The sequence below is a fragment of the Equus caballus genome, chromosome 9 (assembly GCF_041296265.1).
Source record: "Equus caballus isolate H_3958 breed thoroughbred chromosome 9, TB-T2T, whole genome shotgun sequence".
Classification (NCBI taxonomy): Eukaryota; Metazoa; Chordata; class Mammalia; order Perissodactyla; family Equidae; genus Equus; species Equus caballus.
Window position 1 is genome coordinate 29,193,415 of NC_091692.1, and position 27,258 is coordinate 29,220,672.

The 27,258-nt window shown below is 39.6% G+C and overlaps 1 long non-coding RNA gene and 1 pseudogene across 2 annotated transcripts in view; one reads left to right on the forward strand and one right to left on the reverse strand.

The window, feature by feature from the left end:
- Positions 1 to 27,258, reverse strand: part of LOC102147348 (uncharacterized) — a 117,741-nt gene that overhangs the window by 45,175 nt on the left and 45,308 nt on the right. The gene's annotated exons all lie outside the window — the stretch shown is intronic.
- LOC138915519 (small ribosomal subunit protein uS8-like) lies at positions 10,487 to 10,877 on the forward strand (annotated as a pseudogene).

The following is a 27,258-nucleotide window of genomic DNA, read 5'->3' on the forward strand; positions in this document are numbered from 1 at the left end:
AACCGAAACACAGAGACTAGTGGAGAAGAGCTGGGAAAATCTGGTTTGCTAGGCAAGAGGGGCCAGACCATGAAGAGTCTTTAAAGACAGCCAGAGACCGTCTCCTTATTGTGCTGGACAGTGGCAAAGCCACTGGAACTTTTACTTAAGAGGAGGAGGGAGTGAAATCGTTGTTCTGTAAAGGCTGACTTGACAGTAATATTTGGCCTGAATTTTAGAAACTTGGAGAGCAGAAGGAAAACTTTAAGAGCTAGCTTTCTTATGTGTACAAACTCAGAAATTTTGAATGGGAACAGTTTTCTTCTTTCAATTTACAATCATACTGTCTGAATTTCATTTTTAAAGGTAACTTCTTTCCTCTGGTACTCTTTCTCTTAATTTGTAAGTAAAGCTTTAAACAAAGCTTTCTTTTCAAAATTTTAACCTACAACAGTCTGCACAGCCCACCTGAGAACTTATGTTAACAATCTAATACAGGTGTACCTCGGAGATACTGCAGGTTCGGTTCCAGACGACCACAATAAGGCAAACATCACAATAAAGTGAGTCACACAGATTTTTTTGTTTCCAAGTGCATCTAAAAGTTATGTTTACACTATACTGTAGTCTATTAAGTGTGTAACAGTATTACGTCTAAAAAGACAATGTACATACCTTGATTAAAACAATACTTGACTGCTAAAAAATGCTAACCATTACCTGTGCCTTCAGCAAGTTGCAATCGCTTCGCTGGTGGAGGGTCTTGCCTTGATGTTGATGGTGGCTGACTGATCAGGGTGGCGGTTGCTGAAGGTTGGAGTGGCTGTGGCAATGTTTAAAAGACACAACAGGGTCGGCCCAGTTGTGTAGTGGTTGGGTTCATGTGCTCTGCTTTGGTGGCCTGGGGTTCGCAGGTTCAGATCCTGGGCACAGACCTGCACACCACTCATCAAGCCATGCTGTGGCAGCTGCCACATACAAAATAGAGGAAGACTGGCACAGATGTTAGCTCAGGGCCAATCTTCCTCACCAAAAAAAAAAAGAAAAAGAGAGAGAGAGAAAACAATGAAGTTTGCCATACTGATTGACTCCTTTCATGAAGAATTTCTCTGTAGCATGCAGTGTTGTTTGATAACATTTTACCCACAGTAGAACTTCTTTCAAAATTGGATTCAACCCTCTCAAACACTGCCCCTGCTTTAGCAATGAAGTTTATGTAATATTCTAAATCCATTGTTGTCATTTCCACAATCTTCACAGCATATTCACCAGGAGTAGATTCCATCTCAAGAAACCACTTTCTTTGCTCATCCATTAAAGGCAATTCCTCATCCATTAAAGTTTTATTATGAAATTGCAGCAATTCAGTCACATCTTCAGGCTTCACGTCTAACTCTGGTTCTCTTGCTATTTCCACCCCGTATGTAGTTACTTCCTCCATCGAAGTCTTGAACCCCTCAAAGTCATCCATGAGGGTTGGAACCAATTTCTTCCAAACTCCTGTTAATGTTGGTATTTTGACCTCTTCCCATGAATCATGAATGTTCTTAATGGCATATTCTAGATAGAAAGGATGGTGAATCCTTTCCAGAAGGTTTTCAATTTACTTTGCCCAGATCTATCAGAGGCATCACTATCTATGGCAGCTATCACCTTACAAAATGTATTTCTTAAATAATAACACTTGAAAGTCAAAATTACCTCTTGATTCATGGCCTACAGAATGGATGTTGTGTTAGCAGGCATGAAAACAACATTCATCTCATACATCTCCGTCAGAGCCCTTGGGTGACCAGGTACAGTGTGAATGAGCAGTAATATTCTGAAAGGAATTCTTTTTTTCTGAGCAATAGGTCTCAATAGTGGGCTTAAAATACTCAGTAAACCATGTTGTAAACAGATCTGCTGTCACTCAGGCTTTGTTGTTCCATTTATAGAGCACAGGCGGAATAGATTTAGCATAAGTCATAAGGGCCCCAGGATTTTCAGAATAGCAAATGAGCATTGGCTTCAACTTAAATTTGCCAGTTGCATCAGCCCTTAACAAGAGAGTCAGCCTGTCCTTTGAAGCTTTGAGGCCAGGCATTGACTTCTCCTCTGTAGCCATGAAAGTCCTAGATGGCATCTACTTCCAATACAGCAAAAATCTGTTGTTTAGAGTAGCCCCCTTCGTTAATGATCTTAGCTACGTCTTCTGGAGAACTTGCTGCAGCTTCTACGTCAGCACTTACTGTTTCACCTTGCACATTTATGTTATGGAGACGGCCTCTTTCCTTAAAGCTCATGAACCAACCTCTGCTATCTTCAAACTTTTCTTATGCAGCTTCCTCATCTCTCTCAGACTTCAAAGAACGGAAGAAAGTTGGGGCCTTGCTCTGGATTAGGCTTTGGCTTAAGGGAACGTTGTGGCTGGTTTGATCTTCTATCCAGACCACTAAAACTTTCTTCATATCAGCAATAGGCTGTTTTGCATTCTTATCATATGTGTGTTCACTGGAGTAGCACTTCTAATTTCCTTCAAGAACTTCTTCTTTGCATTCACAACTTGGCTACCTGTTGGGTGCAAGAGGCCTAGCTTTCAGCTTATCTCAGCTTTCAACATGCCTTCCTCACTAGGCTTAGCCATTTCCAGCTTTTGATTTAAAGTGGGAGATGTGTGACTCTTCCTTTCACGTGAACACTTAGAGGCCATTGTAGGGTTACTACCCAACCTAATTTCAATATGGCTGTGTCTCCTTTCTCCAAGGAGAGGGAAAGAGATGGAGGAATGGCTGGTCGGTGGAACAGTGAGAACACACACAACATTTATTGATTAAGTTTACCGTCTTATATGGGCATGGTTCTTGGCACCCCAAAGTAATTATGATAGTAAGATCAATGATCACTGATCACACTGATTACAGATCACCACAAAAAATATAATAATGATGAAAAAGTTTTTGAAATATTTCAAAAATTACCAAAATGTGACAGAGACACGAAGTGAGCAAACGCTGTTGGAAAAATGGCACCATTAGACTCATTGGATGCAGGGTTGCCACAAACCTTCAATTTGTAAAAAATACAATATCTGTTTACTGCAATAAAGAAAAGCACAATAAAACAAGGTATGCCTGTATGCATCTTTCCATATTTCTTTCTTTGGTTATATAATCACATGGGCATATATATGTATATATAGTGTATATATGTGTATATATATATATATATATATATATACATACATAGTTGTGACTGTTTTATACAAATGGGAATGCATTCTATGCACTTCTCTCCATCTTCTTTTCTCTTTTAACAAAACTTCATAGAATTATCTTCTAATCAATCAGTATGTCTCTAATTCATTCTTTATTCGTGCTGCATAATATTCTGTCCTATGGCATACTGTAATTTATTCAACTATTATCCTATTAATCTTTTTAACCACAAACAGTGCTATAACAACAGTGCTTACACATGTTTCTCATGTGCTAGTGAATCTTATGGATTGAATGAATCATGCATTTTTTATTTTAATGGGTATTGCCAGATTGTTTTCCAAAAAGGCTGTAACACTCTCTATGTGTGGAAGGATCCCTCTCGCCTCATCTCCATCAGTAACAAGTATTATTGCTCCTTTGAACATGTCAGTTTAGTTCACGTAAAGGGATATTTTGCTGTTACTTTGTCTTCTACTTTCCTGGCTACTTATGAATGAGTGCATGCTTTCATATTTTTTCAGCCATTTGTACTTGCTTTTCTAAGAACTGTCTATTTATACCTTTTGCTCATTTTTCCTTTAGGTAATTTCCTGTTTGTAACACAGTCTAGTGGGATTTAGAAATATTTGTGTATATATTTTATTGTAAAATATAACACAAGAATCTAAAATATAAATGTACAATATCACCATTTTCTAAAACAAAAACTCTGCAACAGCCATCTAGGTCAGGAAACAGAACATTGCACCCATCTAAGAAGCTTCGTCTGTCTTCCTCTTCCCAATCACAAAACCCTCTTTCCCCCACAAAATAACCAATATTTTGACTTTAATTTTAATTACTTCCCAACTTTTCTTTATAGTTTACCAACAGAGTATTCAACCTAAACATTATAGTTAAGTTAAAACAATTTTGAAACTTTATATAAATGAAATCCTACAATATATATTCTTTTATATCTGATTTCTGTCACTCAACATTATATTTATGAGATTTATTCAAATTGTTGCATGTAGCCCTATTCATTTTCACTGCTATGGTGTATTCCCTTTTAATGAATATACCACAATTTATTCATCCATTCTGCTGTTGATGAACATTTGGGCTGCTTCCACGTCAAGGCTATTGTAAAAGTAACCCTGCATTGAAAGCATATATGTCAACTGGGGAAATGTGCACTTAGTTCTTTTGATTACACCTAAGGTGTAATTTTGATTACACCTAAGGGTAGAATTGTTGGGTTATGAAGAATGTGCATCCTTAAGTGTAATAGTTCCTATCAAACAGTCTGCCAAAGTGGTCCTCACCAGGGCATGTGCTCGGAGTGCTATCCTCACCAAAACTTGGATTCTCTCTTGTATGAAATGCCTTTTGAACTTCTCTTGCCCATTTTTATACCAAGTTGTCTTCCCTATTTTGTTGATTTGTTGTTCTTTATATATTCTAGATGTAAGTTCTTTGTCTTTTCAATGAGATTTCACTTTAAAATTAGCTTTCTTTGAGAGGCAATATGGTAAACTTTTAACTGGAAATTAAATTTCCTCAGTCCATGCACCAAATGGATAAGAAATCAAAACGTACACAATGAAACAATACACATACTAGAAGAAAGTTTGACTAATTCCTTTGTAATCTGAATGTGGGGACAACCTTTAAACCACGACTCAAAATCCAAAAGAAACAACAGTCAAGAGTCATAAATTTGATTTCACAAAATTTTGAAACTTTTCTGTAATAACAGTGACAATAACAAAGCTCCATAAGGAAAATCAAAAGACAAGGAACAACCTGAGAGAGAGTATTTGCAGCTTCTATACAAACAAAGGGCTCATGCCTCTGATTTACAAAGCACTTTAAATATTGAGGGGAAAAATATTTATTTAAACAATGACATGAATAGCAGTTCACAAAAAAAATAAGCAAACGGCACTTAAACATAGTAAAAGATGCTCAGTTTAATTCCTAAATAAAATGCACCCTGAGATACCGTGTCTAACCTATCAGATGGCTAAAAATTCAAAAGCTTGAAAGCACTCTCTTGGTCTGTCAATGAGCATACAGTCCTGCTGTAAGATTAGGACTAAGAGGACAAAATGGTACAAACCCCATGAAGGGGAATTTTGCAAGATCTAATAAAACTATGCACTCTTTGACCAGCAATCCCACTTGTATAAATTCACCCTGAAAAATAACATGCCAAATATAATAAAAGACAAATGCCCAAGGTTATTCTGTGTGCTATTGTTTTTAATGCACGCTATTAGAAAAAAACTAAATGTCCATCCTTAGGAGACTGGCTGAACAAATTATAGTGCAATCACATAATGAAATACTATGCAGCCTTAAAAAGGAATGTACATGATCTCTATGAACAAATACAGAGCAATTTCAGGACATAATTTTAAATTAAAAGGGCAAAGTGTGAAAGAATGCATATAATAGGATACTTTTTTGGTAAGAAAGAAATGGAAATAAAAGTACACACTATAAGCATATGCTTATTTTTTTAAAAGAGAAACTTAAGAAAGATAAAGCAGAAATAAATAAGAATAATTTTCTACAGGAAGCAGATAAGAGAAGGATGGAGGTGACAGGGATAGAAGTAAGACTTCTCTGAATGCACACTTTTATATTTAAACAAAATTTAAATTACAAAAAAGGATTAAAATGAAACCCTAAAATTGAATACACAAAGCTAGCTGTACATCAAATTGATCACATCACCACACAGATAAAAGAATTAATTCAAATAACTTTTGAATTACTGTGCTCTGATTACATACTCTTAGTGAAATGTGTATTTTCAGCACAAAAAAATTGCAAAAAAAGTCAAACTGAACCTAGTAGGCTTGTCGTTGGTAGTGGAATAGATGTAATGCTGAAAGCATTTTCTGCGTATTGAAGGATAGAGCAAATGAATAAAAGTATACTGTTACTGGGAACCAGGGTTTTCACTGTGGGAGAGGGGAGATATAAATATTTAATGGGAGAAAACTGAGAGGAACCTTGTGATATTGGAGGGTTGGAGGGGTGTGTTAGAAGTTAGAGGTGTGCATGTGTATGTGTGTACCCACATACGTATATTTCCTACCTCTGTCCACTGAAATGGTCTACAAACAATAACCCCACTTTAGCAATAAGTGCACCCAGTGTCCACATCCTTATTTCCAAATACATTTCCCCTCTAAAAGACACCAGTCTCCCTGAAGAAATCACTGATTCCAGGTCGGGGGCAGAGGAGGTATAATGTGAGGCTGGAGCACCAGGCTGTGTCAGAAAGCAAAGAAGTGCTCAAAGATGAGAAGTGTATTTCAATAGACAGAGGATCCAGATTAGAGAGGCTCTCACTGCACGAATTTGGGGATTATTTGAGCATCAAAAACTAGTGATCATGATGGATTATAATACATTGAATTTATGAAAAAATAAAATCCATGGACACTCCAAAAGAAAGGAAGGGGAAGGAGGGAAAGCTCTTCTTTTCAGAAGAATTCCATTTAATGACTGTAGAAGAAATGATAAAATTTGAAAATCACCACTCACACCCCCTACTGCAACCATGATCCAGGCAATCATCATTAATGGATGGAAAAACCACCGGTGAAGATAATGCAGGGACATAGGTTACTCACCAGGTCTAGAAGTGGCACCCTACAGATTATCTTTATGATAGGGGGATTGGCAGCGACAACTTTAACTAAAGGAGCAAAGTGAGCCTTAGTAGGAGAGCTTCACATTATGTGCCTCTTGGAATTCTTGCCAGAAATGTTTAACCCTGAATTTAGTCATGAGAAAGCAATCAAACAAATCAAAAATCCAGAATATGGAATATTCTACAGGACAACTAGCCTAGACTCTTCAAAAAGTTCAGTGTAGTGAAAAAACAAGAGAGAGGGAACTGTTCTGATTAAAAGATACTTGTGTATGTCATATTATTTAAGAATGTTAGAATCTGTTATAGAGACAAGAAAGCAAGTAAGGAGGGCAGAGAAATTAAGTGCAAAAGCAAGCAGTTTGTGAGACGTGGGTAGAACTCATAAGATGTTCTAAGTATAGCTAAACTAGATGAAATGCAGCCTGAATGTACCACACAGATGGAAAGGGATGGAAAAACAAAGAGGCACTAGATATTCATGCCCTACAAAATATACAGAAGATTTTTATTAGGCCCCCAATATTCACGAGGCCCTAAAATTGGCTGCTCATCAGTGATATTCATTCCACAGCTGCTCATCAGGCTAACTGGCCCATGGCTGTAGTGCCTTGTGTCCCTCCCACAAAGCAAGTGTGTGTCTGGGTCCCTGAAATCTCCCATTACTGGGGTCACTGGCTCAGAGCCCATCTCTGGCCGAGTAATCACAGCATCCACAGGAAGGTGAAGCCCAAGAGAAACGGGACATATGTGCGGTCTGCATCCCCTTGCTGCTTGTTGTATGTTTTAATTGATTAAACCCCGTGATTTCAGCATCTTAATCTGGCTGTGAGCTTTCCTGTTGTGTGATCAAGGAGAGCTTGGCTGGTGGTGTAAATGGAGGGTACCATCGCACGGAGCATACTTCCCACACAATGTGACTCTAGAGAAAATACAGCCAAACGCAATGTGTGAGCCTTGAGGGAGTTTTGAATTGGAAAAAACTGCAGCTTTAAAAGACATTTTGGAGACAAGAGGAGCATTTGAAATATGGACCATACGTTAGATTATAGTATTGAATTAATGTTTCTTGAGTGTGATAATGGTATTGGGATTTGTGGGAAAATGTCCCCTTCCTAGGAAATGAATGCTAATGTATTGATGAACGCAGGAGAGGGAGACAGAAAGCAGATGTGGCAGGATCTGAAGAACTTGTAAATCTGGATAAAGGGTATATAGTTGCTTGTTTTATCATTCGTAACACTTTTGTGTAATTTATGGCTTTCAAAATTAATTTTTAAAAATTTTCATGATTACTTAATTCCAGGGTTTATCACTTACTTCCATCATTCTCTCCATTGGTTTGTCTTTGGTAAGTCTCCAGTTAGGTCTATAGAAGCCATTTCTCTTGCTTCCTACTTTCTTGTCCCTTATCAAAAGTTAGATTTAGTAAGGAACATTTATGTAGTTGAGATTAATTCAAATAGAATCTTTATGCATAAGTTCATTGCTTCTGTTTCTCATGAACTATTCATCAGAAATTTCTCATGATTTGGGAAAATAATTTATTTCTTTGCCCAAATTGAGCCTTATTATTTTGATATGACTTGGTCATAGTTATGCTCATCAGAGTGATTGTTATTTTACAAAATTATAATCTTAAAGTTCTTCACTGAGTAAGGCTAATTGACTTTCAGTTAGGAAATGTAAAGCGAAAAAAGTATCAAAAGACTACTTGAAGCGTTCACAAAAGAGGCACAGAAACTACAAGACTGTAGTTTCCAAATTCTTGTACTTTATTGGAATATTATTGCAGCAATGACAGTCCCAATAAATTAAAAATCTAGAAATTTAGTACTTAGAAAGATGTGTTGTTATCAGAGTTGGTTGGTAGCTACAGTTAGGGAACACCTGATAAGTTTCCTTTTAGAAGATTTCCCACAACACCTGAGGCAAACCAACAGAGAGACATTGTATGAAAATGCAATGCTAACAGCATCGGGCAGTTGCATTGTTCAACCCCAGCTGTAAGTCAGCTGAGAAACCAACAGCAGGATCAGATAGCTATGAAAATGAAATCAAGTGCATAATAGCTGTGAAGACAGGAGAAGTTCACAGGGAGTCAGACCTGGAGAGAAGGAGAGATAATTCTTCTCAGGGCACTTTCTAGTTTTGGAGAGAAATTAAAGAAGGCTATAGAGAATGACTGTCATAGATTCAAACAGAAATTTATTTCATAAAATAAGTTGACACTAATCTCTAGTAATTCAAGAGTTGCTAACAATGGAATAGCTTTTCATGTTTTCATCTGTGTTAAATCTAATTATTTCAAATGCAATTATTTTTAAAAAGATACTATTTGCATATAGAACAAACATCAAAAAGAAGAGCAAACTAAACTGGGAAAAGTCAGTCTCTTTCCTTCTCTCCCAGGCCCAACCTCACAGTTTTTCTGTGAGCAACCCCTTTCACCTGCATCTACACGGCTAAAAGGTAAAAGTATGGATACATCTTTGTGAGTCCTTTTTAAAGCTGAAGAAATTGCCCACATACACCCTGTGTCTCTCCGTCTCCCAAGGGCCCCATTCCCTCCCTCCTTCCTTTTCCTTCTCCTTCTCCCCCTACACCTGCCCTCGAGAGTGTCTTACCCGAAAAGAAGTGCTCCTGGCTCCTCTCCACTGTACTGTAGTTAAAAACAACGTTGAGGCCTGTGGAGGAGGAAGAAATATTCCTCTACCCTTCTAGGTTCTTCTGGCTGCTCTAAGAATTACATTGACATGAGACATTAACAGGAGAAAATCAAATTTAATTTTGTATATGCAGCAACCCCATACATATGAGAGAGTCAGAGACCCCACATATGTGAGAAGTTCAGAGACAAAAAGGTAAAATGAGGTATATAGGTCACCTTGAGCTAAGGAATGGGATAGGGTCCTGAGGCTTCAGAGGGGAGGAGGGTAATTCACAGGACAATAAGAAGAGCAGATGTTCAGTAATTAGAGGTTTGCCTCGACATGCAGACAGGTCATAAAATTTATTTCTGATAATAACTCATGTTATGGGCAAGGCTGCCAATTAAAATTATTTAAGGGAGAAGTAAATGTTTCTCTTGAGCCCACAGGGTCTCATTTGCCTTTAGTTCAAAATATTCCACGTGCCAAAGTAGCACATCTTGGGGAGGCCTTAGGCCTTTAGGCCCACTGAGTTAGATTATCCAAAGTGCCATCATTTGTTGTTGTAAGAAAAGGGCCATGGATAATGTCATACATAACACATGATAACGTCATACACAACACATGATAACATACAAAATAACTCATTTCTTCACTGGTTCTACGATTTAGGCGAAAATCACATAGCTCGTGGAAGGAGAATAACACCGAAAATTGTGGACCCTATAAAAAGGCGTGGGAGACTTGAGAATAATCATTCTCTTATTAAGAGACTTCTGAACCCCTTAAACCATCAAAAGGTAAGTATTTCTGACATTTTCCTTATTCCCTATTATACATGCATTTTCTATTGCCATTCACAAATGTCAGTTGGACAGTGTTAATCTATACCTATGTTTTAAAATTGAAAGATATTTACAAGTTGCAAACCTCTTGCTGGAAAATCTTTGGTGCAGACAGATAATCAAAATTGTCCAACTCTTTCCTCATCTTTCTGTTCCGCCATAATGGTGCACGTGAATGTCCTGGCTGATGTTCTCAAGAGCATCAACAACACTGAAAAAATTAGGCGAATGCTAGATTCTTATTAGATGTGCTCCAAAGTCAACATCTGGTTTCTAACTGTGGTGATGAAGCACGGCTACGTCGGTGAACTTGAAATCACTGATGCTCACAGAGCTGGAAATATTGTTGTGAACCTCACCAGCAGGTTAGACAAGTGTGATCAGCCCCAGATTTGAGGTGCAACCCAAAGATCTAGAAAAACGGCAGAATAACCTGCTCCCATCCGGTCAGTTTGGGGTCATTATACTGATAATCTCAGCTGGCATCATGGACCAAGAAGAAGCAAGACAAAAATACACAGGAGGGAAAATTCCGGGATTCTTTTTCTAGGGATGTAATACATTCATGCAAATAAAACGCCTCAATGGAGAACAAACAAAAAAAATTGTCCAGTATAAACAACGTCTCCCAAATTGATCACCAAGTTTGTTCACAGAACAATCTTTTACACAACTGCCTGTGCAGAGAGAAGTTAACCAAGCAGGCAGTATTCCAGGCAAATGCACTGAGGAACATAGAAAATAATATTTTTTCAGGGTCATGTTCCCTTTGATATTAAAAATCTTCAATATTTCAAGGAAGTTACATCTCTTCTTAATCCATTTCTTCCCCTAAAATCAGTTGTCTTCTTAAACTGTGATGCCCAGTAGACTTTGTTAGTGTTCCCAGGCTGCACTGTCCAATGTGATACTCACTAGCTGTACGTGGCTATTTAAATTTAAATTAATTAAAACTTAACAAAATTTAAAATTCTGTTCCTCAGTCATGCAGGCCACATTAAAAGTGCCCAGTAGACATAAGTAGCTAGTGTCCACCATATGACACAGCACAGATACAGAACACTTCCATCATCATGGAAAGTTCTATTGAGCAGCACTACTCAAAAGGCAACTTTTTATTTATCCTTCTTTTAATCAGGAAGTTAGATTTTGGCATAAAGTAAACAAATTTTCAAAAAGATAGATATTACCAGTTAGTTTGAAACTACAGATTCAGTCTCAAAATCTAAACCAAAATAATTCCAAATATCAGCTACTAAAGCAAATGATAACAACAAACCAACACAGAACTTTTTTCCTCTTTTCTGCTGGTTCAACACCAAGTCATCTTTTAAGATTCACTCTCCTAGAAAGGCTTTCCTGACTCAGCCTTAACCCCAAGGGCATTTGAGAAAGGATCACTGTCTCCCTCACCAAACTCTCTAGGTGGGTCCAGCAAGGCTCCCAAGTAAAAAAAGTTTTATTCCGCTTAAATGTCTCTACCTCTGTCTCTAAGATGTTTAAGAGCAGGACCTTCTCCCACTGATCATTATAACCCCAATGCACACATACCTAGTAGGGGCATGCTAAAGAATAAACCAAGAAATTGGCTACTCTGTGTACTGAGCACCTATTTGTTCCAGGAACTGCGCTTGATTCTGGAGCCATAGATTGATTACAGTAACACACTCCCACCCTCCAGGAGCTCATTATCAGGCTTTTATTTTCTTAAATCTGATTTAAAGTGTTATATGAATTCATTCAGCAGGATTCTGCTCTTCTAGGGAAAGAAGGGGCATTCTAAAAATAAAAGAGTTGTTAAAATTAGTATGTCCCAAAATAAGGAAAGTCTGAGAAATAGTCAATAGCCAAGAGGAGCGTAAGGAGGCATGTAATGTCCCCTTACACGTAATATGACATATAATATGGGATTCTGGATGGGATATGGAATAGAATAAGGACATCAGATAAAAACTAAGGAAATCTGAATAAAGTATAGACTTCAGTTAATGATAATGTATCAATATTGGCTCATTATTAAAGAAAACAGTTAATATGCTTGCCACTAAATAAACACCATTTCATTCTTATGAAGAAAGATTCTGACATGGACTGAGGCTGATGCAAAAAATCCACGGAGCTGGAAGTTACCTCAAAACAAGGTTCTGTGTCACCAACTGATGCACGGCCAGATCTTGATAGCGGACTTGACTATGCCATGGTTACACCACTCAGTCCCTTTTGAGAACACAAGGTATGTTGAGAATGGTCTCTGCTCTTTGCATGGAAATTAATTTATTGTTTTTAACATTTTCTCTTTTTCAACAGTTTGCAAGAGGGTATGAAAAATTCAATATATGAAAATGTTGGGAGTGTTGAAGTAAGGAGTGACTGGACAAAATTTAAAGTCAAGTCATTGGATGGGGGCTGGCCCCGGGACTGAGTGGTAAAGTTTGCGCGATCCGCTTTGGTGGCCCAGGGTTCACCAGTTCAGATCCTCGGCCCGGACATGGCACTGCTCATCAAGCCATGCTGAGGCAGCATCCTACATGCCACAACTAGAAGGACCCACAACTAGAAATATATAACTATGTACCGGGGGGCTTTGGGGAGAAAAGGGAAAAAATAAAATCTTTAAAAAAAGACATCAAGTCAGTGGAATCGTGGAAGCCTTGGCATCGTCTGGGGCATGCTTCTTACACTTTAAAGTGCGTGCAACTTATCTGAGGTGCCTGTAAAAATGCTCATTGTGACCCAGCCAATCTGGGGTGGAGCCTGAGAGTCTCTGTCTAACAAGCTCCCAGGTGATGCTGCTGCCACTCGTCCTCAGACCACACTTTGCTTAGCAAGGACGGACATTAACAGGAATTTTAAAGCCAGGGACCGCTATCTTCCTCTGCAGGCTGGGACTTAGTTTCTTTACCCACTTCCCACTGCCTGCCAGTGGGAACCCATGCCAGTTTATAGGCTGCTCACTCTCAGGGGACAAAAGCTGAACTCATCCTGTCTTGCCACACACACGCACACACATGCGTTTCCCTTTTGCTGTTCTCCCTCCCTACTGTGCCCTCATCACATGTTCGTGTTGGATACCAGGTGCTGGAGCACAACTGTCCACAAGACTTGCACAGGGAGCCCACAGCCTAGAGGGAGACGCAGTGTTTAAACGGCTGATTCAATGCAGCATGCTAAGCAATGCCAGCGGGTACACAGGAGTGCTAGGAGAATATGTGAAAAATGCCCCTTACATTTAGGAGACTGTTAATCCGTGCTGAGCGTCACTGGCACCCTTCGTGGTTTACTGACAGTTGAGTAATCAGCATATAATGTGTATATAATGAGAGTTACATAATATATCATGTGGGTCTATTTTAATTGAATTAAATAAAGATACAAATACTTTGTTTGGCTGGAATATATTAAATTATTATACAAAGGGGGAAAATATCCCTTATCAGGTCACAAGAGGCCCCAGGAAAAGCTGGTGTTACAGCTGAGACTTGAAGGTGAGTCAGGTAGCACCCAGCTGTTAGCCACAAAGGAAGGGGCTGCAGGAAGAGCATTCCAAGGTAATGGATTACCTGCTGTAGGCCTGGAGTGACAGATAGCGTGACCTGCATGAGGAACACAGGTATTTCTGCTCTGCTGGGCATATGGTCTGAGGAGAGGAAGAGGCAGTGACCAGGCAACAGAAGAGAAAGGACAAAACCCCAGGTTGTACCCCATCTCTCCCACGTTTTTACTGATCAGTTATTTCTTCTTCTACTAAATTCCATAACATCAGTTAACTTTACTGCTCATCATATTACCTTGATTTAGTGACTTTTGCAAATGTCTCATTTAGATGGAAAGCCCCCAGGGGAAAAGGATGGTGCTTGGTTTTCCTTTGTAACACTGTCACCCTGTCTTCATATAGTTGGTGCTCAGTAAATATTTCTTGGATTGATAAGCAAGACAATTACAAAGGCCATGGTTTCTACAAGTTAATCAGGCCATGTTTACAATATTCCTCTGTTGCCCTGAGGAGTCTAAGTTAGAGCAAGTCGGTTTTGTCTTCTCTTCTTTAAAACATCCCTGACTTTTTTCAAATACTCATCCCAGCCTAAATATGTATTGATTGATTTTCTCTAAATCCTTTTTCTGTGTTTTTAATAGTATTGTTTAAGCAGTAGATCTTTAGAGTGCATAGTTACTGCCTATTCCTACTGTCAGTCTCTTGATGAGTTCTTCCAGAACATTCTGGGCAGATTCCTACTCTTCCAGGTTGCAGTGCTGCCTAAATTGCACACCAGCCTGGACCTAACCCAGCAGGATGAGAGCACCTGGGGGACCCAGAGCAGGCCACCCACTCCCAATGCCTCCCTCTCTCTCCTCAGGCCTGCCCCAGCCTCTCTCCTCCAGGCCTGCTTCATGAAAGGGCAGCAGAATTTTTCTGCCTATCTTCCTCTCCTCAACCTTGGAAAGCTCCATACTACGACCCCAGATGATCTCTGTCCCTGGGTCAGCCAACCACTAGCTCCTGGTAAAACTAGCTTCCAGTGAACTATGTAAAGGAATCTCAGAACCCTGTATCAGGGGCCTATTGCTCACAGCTGTTCTATTAAGAGAATATTTTGAAACCATGTGTGTTTTACTGTCCTTTTAGGTAGTGCTAACTATGTACTACATGCTCTTTTGAGCACCCTATAATAGTAACTAATTTAATCTTCCCAGAAATTCTCTAAAGGAGGTGCTATTCTTACACTCCTCTCCTTTTCACAGGGGAGGAAATGAAGTCACAGCGCTGGATTCAGGCTCTGAACCACTGGGCTGTACTGTCTCTTGCTTTTGCTTACAAAAAAAAATTTCCTTTTTTTTAATCCTAAAAATAGCATTTATATGCATTCACACCTTTTTTTAATCACTCCCAAAATGACAGTAAAAGAATAAAAAAATATATTCACCCCAAATTATACAAAGAAAGGGAGAAGAAACAACAACAGTCATGAAATCTCAGTAAATTGTGAAGGCACAACGTAGAAGGAGGTGTGGTAACTGACTCAGCTGAGAGGCAGGCCAGTTTATCCCAGGGAAGTTCTCATGGAAGGCAAGGAGAAGATGCTGTTCCAAACAAGAAACTGTGTGAAATTGTGGACACAGAAGACCTAGACCCTAATTGGCCCCCACATCATCCCACAGCAGGTAGCTCCTTTCTACTCTCCCTTCCAAGCCCAGAGCCAGGACAGGGCAGGAGTAGATGTGCCCACATGGGACGCTTAGTGCAGGTCCACATGTGGACCTTCGAGTTCTAGCCCTCTGCCCTGCTCCCAGATATCAGGAGCTATGCTTATGGTCACCTCTCCATCCTCCTCCCAGCAGCTGGAGATTAGAGAATTATTATTCTCCAGTGAAAGTCCCAGAGAAAATATATCCAGATAGTGACATTTGGGAGCACCCCAATGAAATGATTGTCCCCTATGTCTTGACGGCGAAGCTCACCAGGCAACAAGCCCCTACAATACAGCAGGGCTTCCCATCAGCTTTTTACTGCCTCACTCTTAGCTATGAAGGGACAGTTGAAGATCACTATACGTTTGAAGAAGTCTTCTTACCTGAAGAAGATTGTATCAGTTAGGGTTCTGAAAGGAAACAGATGGCACACTCAAACTTGGAAATTTAAGGATAATTTAAGGGAGGGATAGTTGACAAGAGTAGGCAGTGCCCAGGGTGAATAAGCAGGAACGAGGAATTGCCAACATCTGGAGAAGGTAGCTGTGTGGAGTGGTCACTCACTCAGAACTGTGGCCTTTGGTAGAAGAATTTAGCCTTGTCTAGTTGTCAGGAGGAACTGACGGAACCAATACCCCATGCACACTCTCCTCTATCCCACTCTCCCAACGGCCAAGCCCAAAGAGAAGCTAGAAGGCAAAGGAACCTGTTGATTCAGTCTCCATGACAAAAAGCAGAGGGATGGAGTGTATGACCTGAGTGCAGATTGGTGGGGCCAATGGAAGATATTTGTCACCAAGACCAAAACAAACAGAAAAGTGAGGGGAGAACAGTAAGGAGAAAGACAATATAGAGAACAGAATAAACCATAATTAATAGCCTCAAAGAAAGGTGATATGAAAGGGATTAAAGAAAAAAGGGACCATGGGTAAAATGAATATCAGAGTTGAAATTTTAAAAATCCAACGGAACATTGAAAGTTAAAATCAAATAAATGTTTGGAAAGCAGGATAAGAAGGTAAATAGATAGCAAACAGGAAATAAATAAGATAAGTAGTGGATGAACTCAGAAGTTAGAACTTCTGGTAAGCAGCATTCCAGGAAAAAAGAATGAAAATTGAGAAGACGGGTAATCATAAAAAACAATACCAAAAACATTTCTCTAATAAGTTAGTAGCTTTAAAGTGCCCACATAGCCACCACAATTAATTTTTTAAATTCATGCAAAGGCATATCATTGAAAATTTCACTTCCTGTATGTAAAGGGAAGACAGAAGTAAAACAGGTAACAAACCAAGGAAAAGGAGTTCCGATGTCATCAAATTTCTTAACAGCAAGGCTGGAATGTTACAGGACTTCAAGATTCCAAAGGAATGCTATACCTAGCCGAATTATTAATCAAGTATGAGGATAGAATAAAGACATTTTTAGACATGCAAAGAATCAAAAAATAGAGCTCTCAGAAAACCTAGATGACCTTAAGTAAGATGCTGTCTTTTTAGATAAGACACCAAAGGCACAATCTATGAAAGAAATAATGGACAAGCTGGATCCCATTATAATTACAAACTTCGGCTGTACGAAAGACAATCTCAAGAGAATGAAGAGAAAACTCACAGACTGGGAGAAAAGATTTGCAAAAGACACATCTGATAAAGGATTGTTACCCAAAATATACGAGGAATTCTTAAAACTCAAAAGTAAGAAAACAACTTGATTAAAAAATAGGCCAAAGACCTTAACAGACACCTCACCAAAGAGATGGCAAATAAGCATATGAAAAGATGCTCCACATCATATGTTATCAGGGACACGCAAATTAAAATAACAATGAGATACTATGACATACCTATTAGAATGGCCAAAATCCAAAACACTGACAACACTAAATGTTGGCAAGGATATGGAGCAATGGAAACTCTCATTCATTGCTGGTAGGAATGCAAAACAATAGAGCCACTTTGGAAGACAGTTTGGTGGTACAAAATTCAACATGCTCTTAGCATATAATCCAGCAATTATCTCCTTGATATTTACCCAAAGAGGTTGAAAAAATTATGACCATACAAAAACCTGTACATGGATGTTTATAGCAACTTTATTAATAGTTGTTAAAACTTGGAAGCTATCAAGATGTTCTTCAGTAGGTGAATGGATAAATAAATGATGGTACATCCGGACAATGTGATATAATTCAGTGCTAAAAAGAAATGAATTCCCAAGCCATGAAAAGACATGGAGGAAACTTAAATGCATATCACTAAGTGAAAGAAGCCAATCTGAAAAGGCTTCATACTGTATGATTCCAACAATTTGACATCAGGGAAAGGCAAAACAATGGAGACAGTATAAAGATCAGTTCTTGCTGCGGGTTGAGAGAGGTAGGGATGAAAGGTGGAGCACAGAGGATTTTTATGGCAGTGTGAAAATACTCTGTATGATATTATAATGATGGATACAAGTCACTATACATTTGTCCAAACTCACAGAATGTATAACAGCAAGAATGAACCCTAATGTAAACTATGGACGTTGGGTGATTATGATGTGTCAATGTAGGTTCATTAACTGTAACAAATGTACCACTCTGGTCGGGGAGATGGATAAGGGGGAAGCTGTGCATGTGAGGGGACAAAGGATATAAGAAATCTTAGTACTTTCCCCTCAGTTATGCTGTAAACTTACAACTGCTCTAAAAATAGACTTGATTAAGAAAAAAGAGAAATAGTCTTCATCTATTCCTTCTTAGAGTGCTACTGGAGGGTATGCTTCAGTAAAACAAGGGAATGAACCAGGAAAAAAGGGAATTTGTGATCCTATTGTAATAGAAATAAGCGTATAAAACTGATCCATCAAGAAATAGCAACACAGAAGCATATTATTTAGAAATTTAGAGGTTTCTCAGGGAAAAAAAATTACTAGAAGAGTAGAAAGTAGTCCCCGGGGACTGGAACCGAGGTGGGGAGAAAAGCAGGAGACATCCAGTAGATTAACATCCATTCATTTGTTCACCAAGCTATTTCTAAATATATTCTATCTGCCATATACTGTGTTTAGGCAAAAGAACATATAAATATGTTATAAAATTCCCACCCATGAAGAATTTCCCACATGATTAAGGAGGCGAGAAATGAATGTTTAAATCATAATATAAGGGACATAAGTTAGATGGTACAAGTTATAGCTGATGGAGGTAAGAAATAAATCTCTGTGAACCACTGCAACTAAGAAAAGATCCAGGATAAGCTGGCATCTGAAGTTAGTATTAGTGTATGGTTAGGATTTGGGGAGAGAAAAGGAGTGAATATGCAAGACTAAGACGATAGTCAAGCAAAGACAAAATCAGGAAGGACTTAAAGAATTGTGAGCAGATCATGATTCCTATGGGGGAATAGTAAGAAGTGGGTTTAGAAAGACGAGCTGGAACTAGACTGAGAGGAGTCAGTGAACATCAGACTTCTCTCAGTGGGTGACAAGGAGCCTTTAAAGGATTTCGACCCTGGTCAAATAACGGCAGTAATCTGGGCAGATTAACCCAGCAGCAAAGCTCAAGATGGTCAGAGTGAGCAAAGAAAGTTGAGGCAGGCTCTTTGAAATGATTGAAGCATGAAGTTCAAACGGTCTGGCTCAGGGTGAGTTACTAAACTAGTTACTACAAAAGAAAAGCCCTTTAATGTATTCATTCATTCTCACAACAAACCCTTATTGTGCTCAGTAGGTGTCAGTCACTGCACCAGCTATTGGGGATGCAGTGGTGCTCTGCCAAGAAGCCCACAGTCCACTAGGCAGGAGGCAAGAAAACAAGCAATGGAGATGCAGTCGGATTTTTTCCTACTGAGTCCATTTGCTGATTGCTGACCCTAGAAGAGAGCTGGGCACATGTTAGGCTTTGTGGATGTTTGCTCATGAAGTGTAAAATAGTGTTATTAGGGTAACAGGACAAATGTCAGAACAGGACTACGCTCACCGATTGCTACAAAAGCATTGAGAGGGGCATCTAACTCAGCTTTAGGGATGCAGGAAACTCCCCAGAGTAGATGGCTTAAACTGACTCAAAAGGACAAGTATTGCATTTTTTCAATTTTAATATGCACACTTTTTCACTTTTCGACATATCTGAGATTAGGAAGTCTCTCACAATCCAGAGCAGGTCGCAGTTTGGGAACATCCTTTTTCTTTGTCAGTGGCACATAAAATCATGACACACTGCAATCAATCACATCTTAGGCTTGTTGGAACGTAGTACCCAAGACAGAGTCTTTCTTTTCTAGAAATCTGCACAACCATTACAGTAACCAAATCTTCTAGATTCCACCTCTGTAAGGACGCTTGCATACCCCCAACCTTAGCATCTCTACTGCCACCATCCCCACTATAGACTATTTAAAGAGCCGCTTTCTGTTTCCTCTGCTCCAAAGCCTGCATTCTCCCATCTATTATCCACCCCTCAACCAGGCAGATCTTTCCAAAAACCAAAGTTGCTTATGTTACTTTCCTTCAAAACAAAGTCTAAACTCAATAGAATAGCCTACAAGGCCTTTTGAGATCTAGTCCCCACCAGCCGCTTCGGCCTGTTTCCTACCTCCTCCACTCTTTCCCTTGGCTAACTTCCAGCTTGTTTTATGGAATCTAAGACACCATTAATGGTAAGCCACACCTTTCTTTTATGGAACATTAAGAAAGAAAAAGAGACTCTCAATCAAATGGTGACGTGCTTTCTTAGGCCAGGTTCCCCAGAAAAAAGCCTCTGAGGAGATTTGAGTGCAAGGGTGGCTGAGGAAGGCTCCCCAGAACAATATGTGCCAGCGAATGAGGGCAGCAGGACAGAGGAAGGGGAGGAGGTGAGCTGCCATGGGACAGAAATGGAGGCCTCGGCAGACCCACAGGGAGCTCTGCAGTTGATGGCCCTTCAGAGTTGTCCCACATGAAGGGAAGGGAGCCAGATCTTTGAACTCCCACATAGAATAGTCACTGAATGTGGGGTGCAGCCTTGGAGGAGGCAGCTATCTCCAACAGGAGGCAAATCCCAGGAAGGGACGCCCAGCTGAGAGCCGTCCTCTGTCAACACGCCAAGAGATGGAGCTGCAGGGGGGATCTGGGCAGTAAGCACCTCATCCACTACAAACGCCATCGGTTGTGAGAAGGGTTCTGATATCAGACATCTTAGGATATGAAAAAGCGTACATCTTCAAATCAATGAAATATGGCATATTGCTATCAATTGCTTTTCATAGTTAACATCATTTAGAGTTAGTTTTGGTGACTAGCAGCAAAGAATTCTAAAGGTGCATTGGGGGAAGGGGTCACAGAAAAATGATACTGATACACTTAGTGGTTTTTTTTAAAATCTTAATTATTTTTAAGTGTATAGTTCAGTGGTGTTAAGTACATTCACCTTGTTGTGCAACCATCACCACCATCCATCTCCAGAATTTTCTCATCTTGCAAAACTGAAACTCTGTACCTATTAAACATTAACTTCCCTCTCCCCTCCTCCCCCACTCCCTGGCAACCACCATTCTACCTTATATCTCTATGAATTTGACTACTTTAAGTACCTCATATAAGTGGAATTGTACAGTATTTGTCTTTTTGAAACTGGCTTATTTCACTTAGCATAATGTTCTCAAGATTCATCCATGTTGTAGTATGTGACAAGATTTCTTTCCTTTTTAAGACTGAATAACACTCCATTGTATGTATATACCACATTTTGTTTATCCATTCATCTGTCAATGGACATTTCAGTGGTTTCCACCTTTTGACTATTGTGAATAGTGCTGCTATAAACATGGGTGTATAAATATCTCTTTGAGACCACGCTTTTTATTCTTTTAGATATATACCCAGAAATAAGATTGCTGGATCATATGGTAGTTCTATTTTTAATATTTTGAGGAACAAGTACACTGTTTTCCATAGTGGTTGCACCATTTTAAAATGCCACCAGGAGGGTACAAGAGTCCCAGTTTCTCCACATCTTTGCCAACATTTGTCACTTTATGTTTTTTTGATAGTAGCCATCCTAATTGGTGCGAGGTGGTATTTTATTGTAGTTTGATTGGCATTTCTCTAATGATTGGTGGTGATGAGCACCTTTTCATATGTTTGTTGGCCATTTGTATATTCTTTGGAGAAGTATTTATTTAAATCCTTGGCTCACTTTTTAATTACATTATTTGATTTTTTGTTGTTGTTGAGTTGTAGGAGTTCTTTATATATTCTGGATATTAACCCCTTATCAAATATATGATTTGCAAACTGTAGTGTAAATTTTTAAAGTTCCTGTTTTCTTCCTGCTTCAACAACCCCACAAACAGGCTGTGAACACTCTGCCCAGGCAGCTAAGTGCAGAGGGTGATAAGGCTGGTCCCTGCCACAAGCTCCTTTCTTGCCCTCCCCTGACTGTGACCTAATGACCTTCAAACACACCAATGAAATCCCCTCATGCCGTTGGCTTGTGTGCTCCACCCTGACCCACAATAAAGGCACCTGTGTCTCTCAACCCACCACTGCTAGGTTGGCCTGGCTCCCTTGTGCTCTCCACATGTGGCCCCGCATGGCATGGTGTACCTCCTGTCTCTGGGGCTTGTGAGTATAAAAAATTTTCCTTTCCTGCACCGCTCCTGTGTTGGCTTTTGTGGCTAAACCTGACTGACCATCTCATGGAAGAATACAAAGAACAAATATTCTCTCCCTTTCTGTAGGCAGCCTTTTCACTCTGTTGATAGTGTCCTTTGATGCACAAAAGTTTTTAAGTTTGACATAGTCCCATTTGTCTTTTGCTTTTTTTATTTATGCCTTTGGTGTCATATCCAAGAAACTATTGCCAAATCCAATGTCATAATGATTTTCCCCTATGTTTTCTTGCAGGAGTTTTATAGTTTGGGGTCTTACAGTTAGGTCTTTAACGTATTTTGAGAAGATTTTTTTCACATGATGTAAGAAAAGGGTCCAACTACAGTCTTTTGCATGTAGATATCCAGTTTTCCCAACACCATTTGTTGAAGAGATTGTCTTTTCCCCATTGAGTGATCTTGGCACCCATGTCAAAGATTTTTCGACCATATATGCAAGGTTTATTTCTGGGCTGTTTATTCTATTCCATTGGTATACTTGTCTGTCTTTATGCCAGTACCACACTGTTTTGATTACTGTGGTTTGTAACACATTTTAAAATCAGGAAATATGAGTCCTCCAACGTTGCTGTTCTTTTTCAAAATTGTTTTGGGTACTCATGATCCCCTGAGAGTCCATATGAATTTTAGGATGGTGTTTTTCTATTTCTGCAAAAATGTGAATGTAATTTCAATAGTACACCTACTTTTGTGCACATGATATTTGTGTTTCCTATGGGATATCTAAGTCCAATAGGCAATTGATTTAGGACTCACAAAGCACTGAGGATGGAGTCGGTCATCTTACACAGCATTCCTGCCTTTCCAAGAAGCTTCAAATGATCATTGCCTTCCAAAATAGGAGCAGGAAAAACAAATCCCAAAGGAAAAAGAGCTTCTGTATTGTTGACATTTTTCTTGCTTCTCTTTTCATCTGTAGAGTCCATGCCTAGCATTTTGAAAATAAAATCATGTGGCCTGATTCTCCTCAAAGAGAAAAGATAGGACTTTCCTAAATTTGAGGGAAATCACACTCATGAGACAAGGAGGAAGCTGTTGTTCACCTTTCTTCTTCCCTCTGGCCTGGGTGCAGCACTCCAGCACCCAGCTACAGCTTTGCAAGGTAGCTCAGGGCCATGCAGCCAGCTTGCAGAGGCTTTTCCCAGTCCTGTGTGACCAGCATCATAGCCCGGCACCATGTGCTCCAGCCCCTCCATTTTCAGTGGAATAACAAAGACACAGAGCTAACCAGTGAAGCACTCCAGACCAGATACATTGGGCTGGGATGCAAAATCTCAGGGCACATGTCATAGACTTGTCCCCACCAAATTCCAGGCAGGAATTTTTTTTCTAATGGATATATTTCCAAATATTTCTAGACAATATACCAAACACTACAAAGAAGTCATTGTGCCAGTGCTTTTTTCCCTTCTTTCGAAACTATGTGCCTCTCTAGGATACTAGAAGTTGAAATAAAAAGAGTGCAGGAGCTTCTTTTTCAGGGCAAGTATGTTTATAAAGCTTAATTGCCATTGGCATCCTTACTTTTACTCCATTGTCTGTCAGCATCCAGAGAGTGGTTAATTATTGGCTAAAGGGTCTCCATTTCCACAACTGCCAGCACTGGAATCACCAAGAGTGCTTATTTAAAATTCCTGGGGCCCACTCCACACCTACTGAGGTCTGAGAATGTGGCCCAGGAATTTGCATTATGAATAAACTCCCCAGGAGATTCTTATGCATATGAACATTTGAGAAAGACTGAACTAGAGCAAATGGAAGCAAACGAATTCAACTAAGAAAATAATTATCCTAATCATAGAATAATAACAATTCTTGCATAGTTTCCAACATATGGTTGGATATTCATTCACATAATAGGGCATTTTATAAGTTTAGTATATGTTGATTCTCCATTAGACTCTTATATCCTATTCTTGTTTAAATATTTTAAAACATGAAGCTTGTTTTTTAAGAAATACAATCATAAAGTATGCCTTGAGCTGTGCTACTTACTTTCTCTTTAAAACTGAATAAAATTTCCAACCCTATTTTGTATCATCATCCTCATACTTGGAAAATCCTTTACACTAGCTGTTAAAATCATTAAGCTAATGTCCTCGATTTAATCTTTAAGGTTGACCAGCCAGCATTGAGTCACCGTAATCTTCTAGGTCAGACAGGAAAAGAATTGACGTCGTTACAAAATACCACTGCGTAAGTGTCTTTGAGAAAATGGCAGCCAAGTGTACACAGTTGGGCAATGAGAGGCGATGGGCAACAGTCCCTGAGCAGGTGAGCTGGAAGGCCTGGCACCTGGCATCATAGCCCTAGCGATGCCCTTGTGTGAGCTGTTGAGGATCTATGACACACTTTCTCTGACATAACACATCTCAGGGAATTATCAAGATGTTTCCTCTCTCCCGAACATCAACCAGAGTCGTAGGAATGACAATTTGGCACGTGCTATGCTCAAGGGACAAATGCAATAAGGGATGTTTCATACAAAGGGGCTTCCACCGTGAGCCAGCAATGCTGATCTGCAGCTAAAAACAGAGACACATAAAAATAAACCTTCAACTTCTCACCCTGACGATGAAGACGTTTTCCAGAAAACTACACACAATCTAAACAACCTCAGAGGTAGCCAGCTCCTTTCTCCAGCTTTTACTTTTTAAAAAAGGAAAAATAAAAACTGGGATCAGCGGACTGGTTGGTTTATCTCACTAATCTCTAACACTGAACTTCCCAAAGAGAATTATAACACAAACATGCCCAAAAGGTCTCATTGGCTTGTTTATAGCTTTCAGGAACAAACAAAAAAGTTATTATTAGCCATTAATTTAATATCCTAAATTAGTATAAATACTTCCATGTCAGAAGTTAATGTTAGTATCCAACTCAATTTTAAAGAGATATGCCAAGATAACTTGGTTCAAATCACACATTCATTTTCTCTCTCTCCCTCTGTCTCTCCCAGCCCTTCCCAAATTAAGTTAAAAGGAGGGAAAACTTGAGATGATTAACTGAGGATGGAGAAGTAGATGACCATATTAATCTAAATGGCGCAAGGCCCATCATGGTGTATACAAGCAAATCCAGGACCAACTTTAGCCCACAAGGGCAAATATGGAAGACAAGTCAAATCTCAAGCTAATCCATGTCAAAAATAACTTTAAAAAATCATTCACTCTCGGGGCTGGCCCCGTGGCCGAGCGGTTAAGTTCGCGCGCTCCGCTGCAGGCGGCCCAGTGTTTCGTTGGTTCAAATCCTGGGCGCGGACATGGCACTGCTCATCAAACCACGCTGAGGCAGCGTCCCACATACCACAACTAGAAGAACCCACAACGAAGAATATACAACTATGTACCGGCGGCTTTGGGGAGAAAAAGGGAAAAATAAAATCTTTAAAAAAAAAAAAAAAAAATTCACTCTCATCCCAGAGTCCTGATCAGCAAGACAGGACGATGTGAGCCCACACCTGTGAAGTGACTTCAACTCTGCCAGAGAACCAGAATTTTGCCCTAGTGAATTATTGCACATGGAGGACAGTGGTTAAAGACAAAGAGATGTACTGTCCAAGAACCTGCAAGGCTCTAGTCAGGGAAGGAGGGGTGGGGTAGGTCAGGTGCTGAATACCCTTGAGCGTGGGCCCATCTACTGATCCATGCTTATATAGAATGTCCCTTGTCACTACCATCTTCCTATCACTGTGCTTAGACCAACTCCATTCTAATAAATTTCTCCAGTCCCTTCTAACTTCCAAAATCCTTATTTAAATGTCTACAGCAGAAGTTATGTTTTACTCAAGTCTTCTTTTTTGTGTGTGTGAGGAAGATTGGCCCTGAGCTAACATCTGTTGCCAGTCTTCCTCTTTTTTTTTCCCTCCCTGAAAGCCCAGTATGTAGTTGTATATCCTAGCTGTGGGTCATTCTAGTTCTTCTACGTGGGATGCCACTATAGCAAGGCTTGATGCGTGGTGTGCAGGTCCGTGCCCAGGATCCAAACTGGTGAACCCTGGGCTGCCAAAGCAGAGCAGGCAAACTTAACCACTCAGCCACTGGGCCAACCCCTTCAGCTCTATCTTTTTTTTCAACAATAGCCAATCCAGGCAAGTATACTATACATTCTAGTCAGGGGGATGTGGACACAAGGCTTGCCAGGGCTCTGCCTCCAGTAAGTGTGTGAGTGGTTGCTCTGGCATGCTGCTTAGCTCCTGCTGGCCTAGCTCTCTCCATCTGCCCAGTAGGAGCATCCATCTGGTGTTTTTTTAAAAAAATTATTTTATTCAGGTCATATTGGCTTACAACATTGCGTAAATTTCAGGTATACATTATTACATTTCAGTTTCTATATAGACTGTGTTGTCTTCACCACCAACAGTCCAGTTTTTATCCACCCCCATACACATGTGCCCCTTTATCCCTTTTGAGCTTCCTGTACCTCCTTCTCCTCTGGTAACCATTAATCTGTTCTCCTTGTCTATGTGCTTATTTGTTTATCTTCCACATATGAGTGAAATCATATGGTATTTGTCTTTCTCTGATTTACTTCACTCACCATAATACCTTCAAGTTCCATCCATGTTGTCACAAATGGCAGAATTTTGTCTTTTTTATGGCTGAGTAGTATTCCGTTGTGTATATATGCCATATCTTTAACCATTCATTTTAGGATAGGCATTTTGGTTGCTTCCAACATATCGGCTATCATGAATAATGCTGCAATGAACATAGGGGTGCATATATCTTTTTGAATTATTGACTTCATAGTCTTTGGATACAGACCCAGTAGTGGAATAGCTGGATCACATGGTATTTCTGTTTTTAATTTTTTGAGAAATCTCCATATTGTTTTCCATAGTGGCTCTACCAGTTTGCATTCCCACCAGCAGTGCATGAAGGTTCCCTTTTCTCCACATCCTCTCCAACACTTGTTATTTCTTGTCTTGTTAATTACTGCCATAGTGACTGGTGTGAGGTGATATCCTATTGTAGTTTTGATTTGCATTTCCCTAATAATTAGTGCTGTTGAGCATTTTTTCATCTGCCTGTTGGTCATCCGTACATCTTCTTTGGAAAAATGTCTGTTCGTATCCTCTGCCCCTTTTTTTTTTTTTGAGAAAGA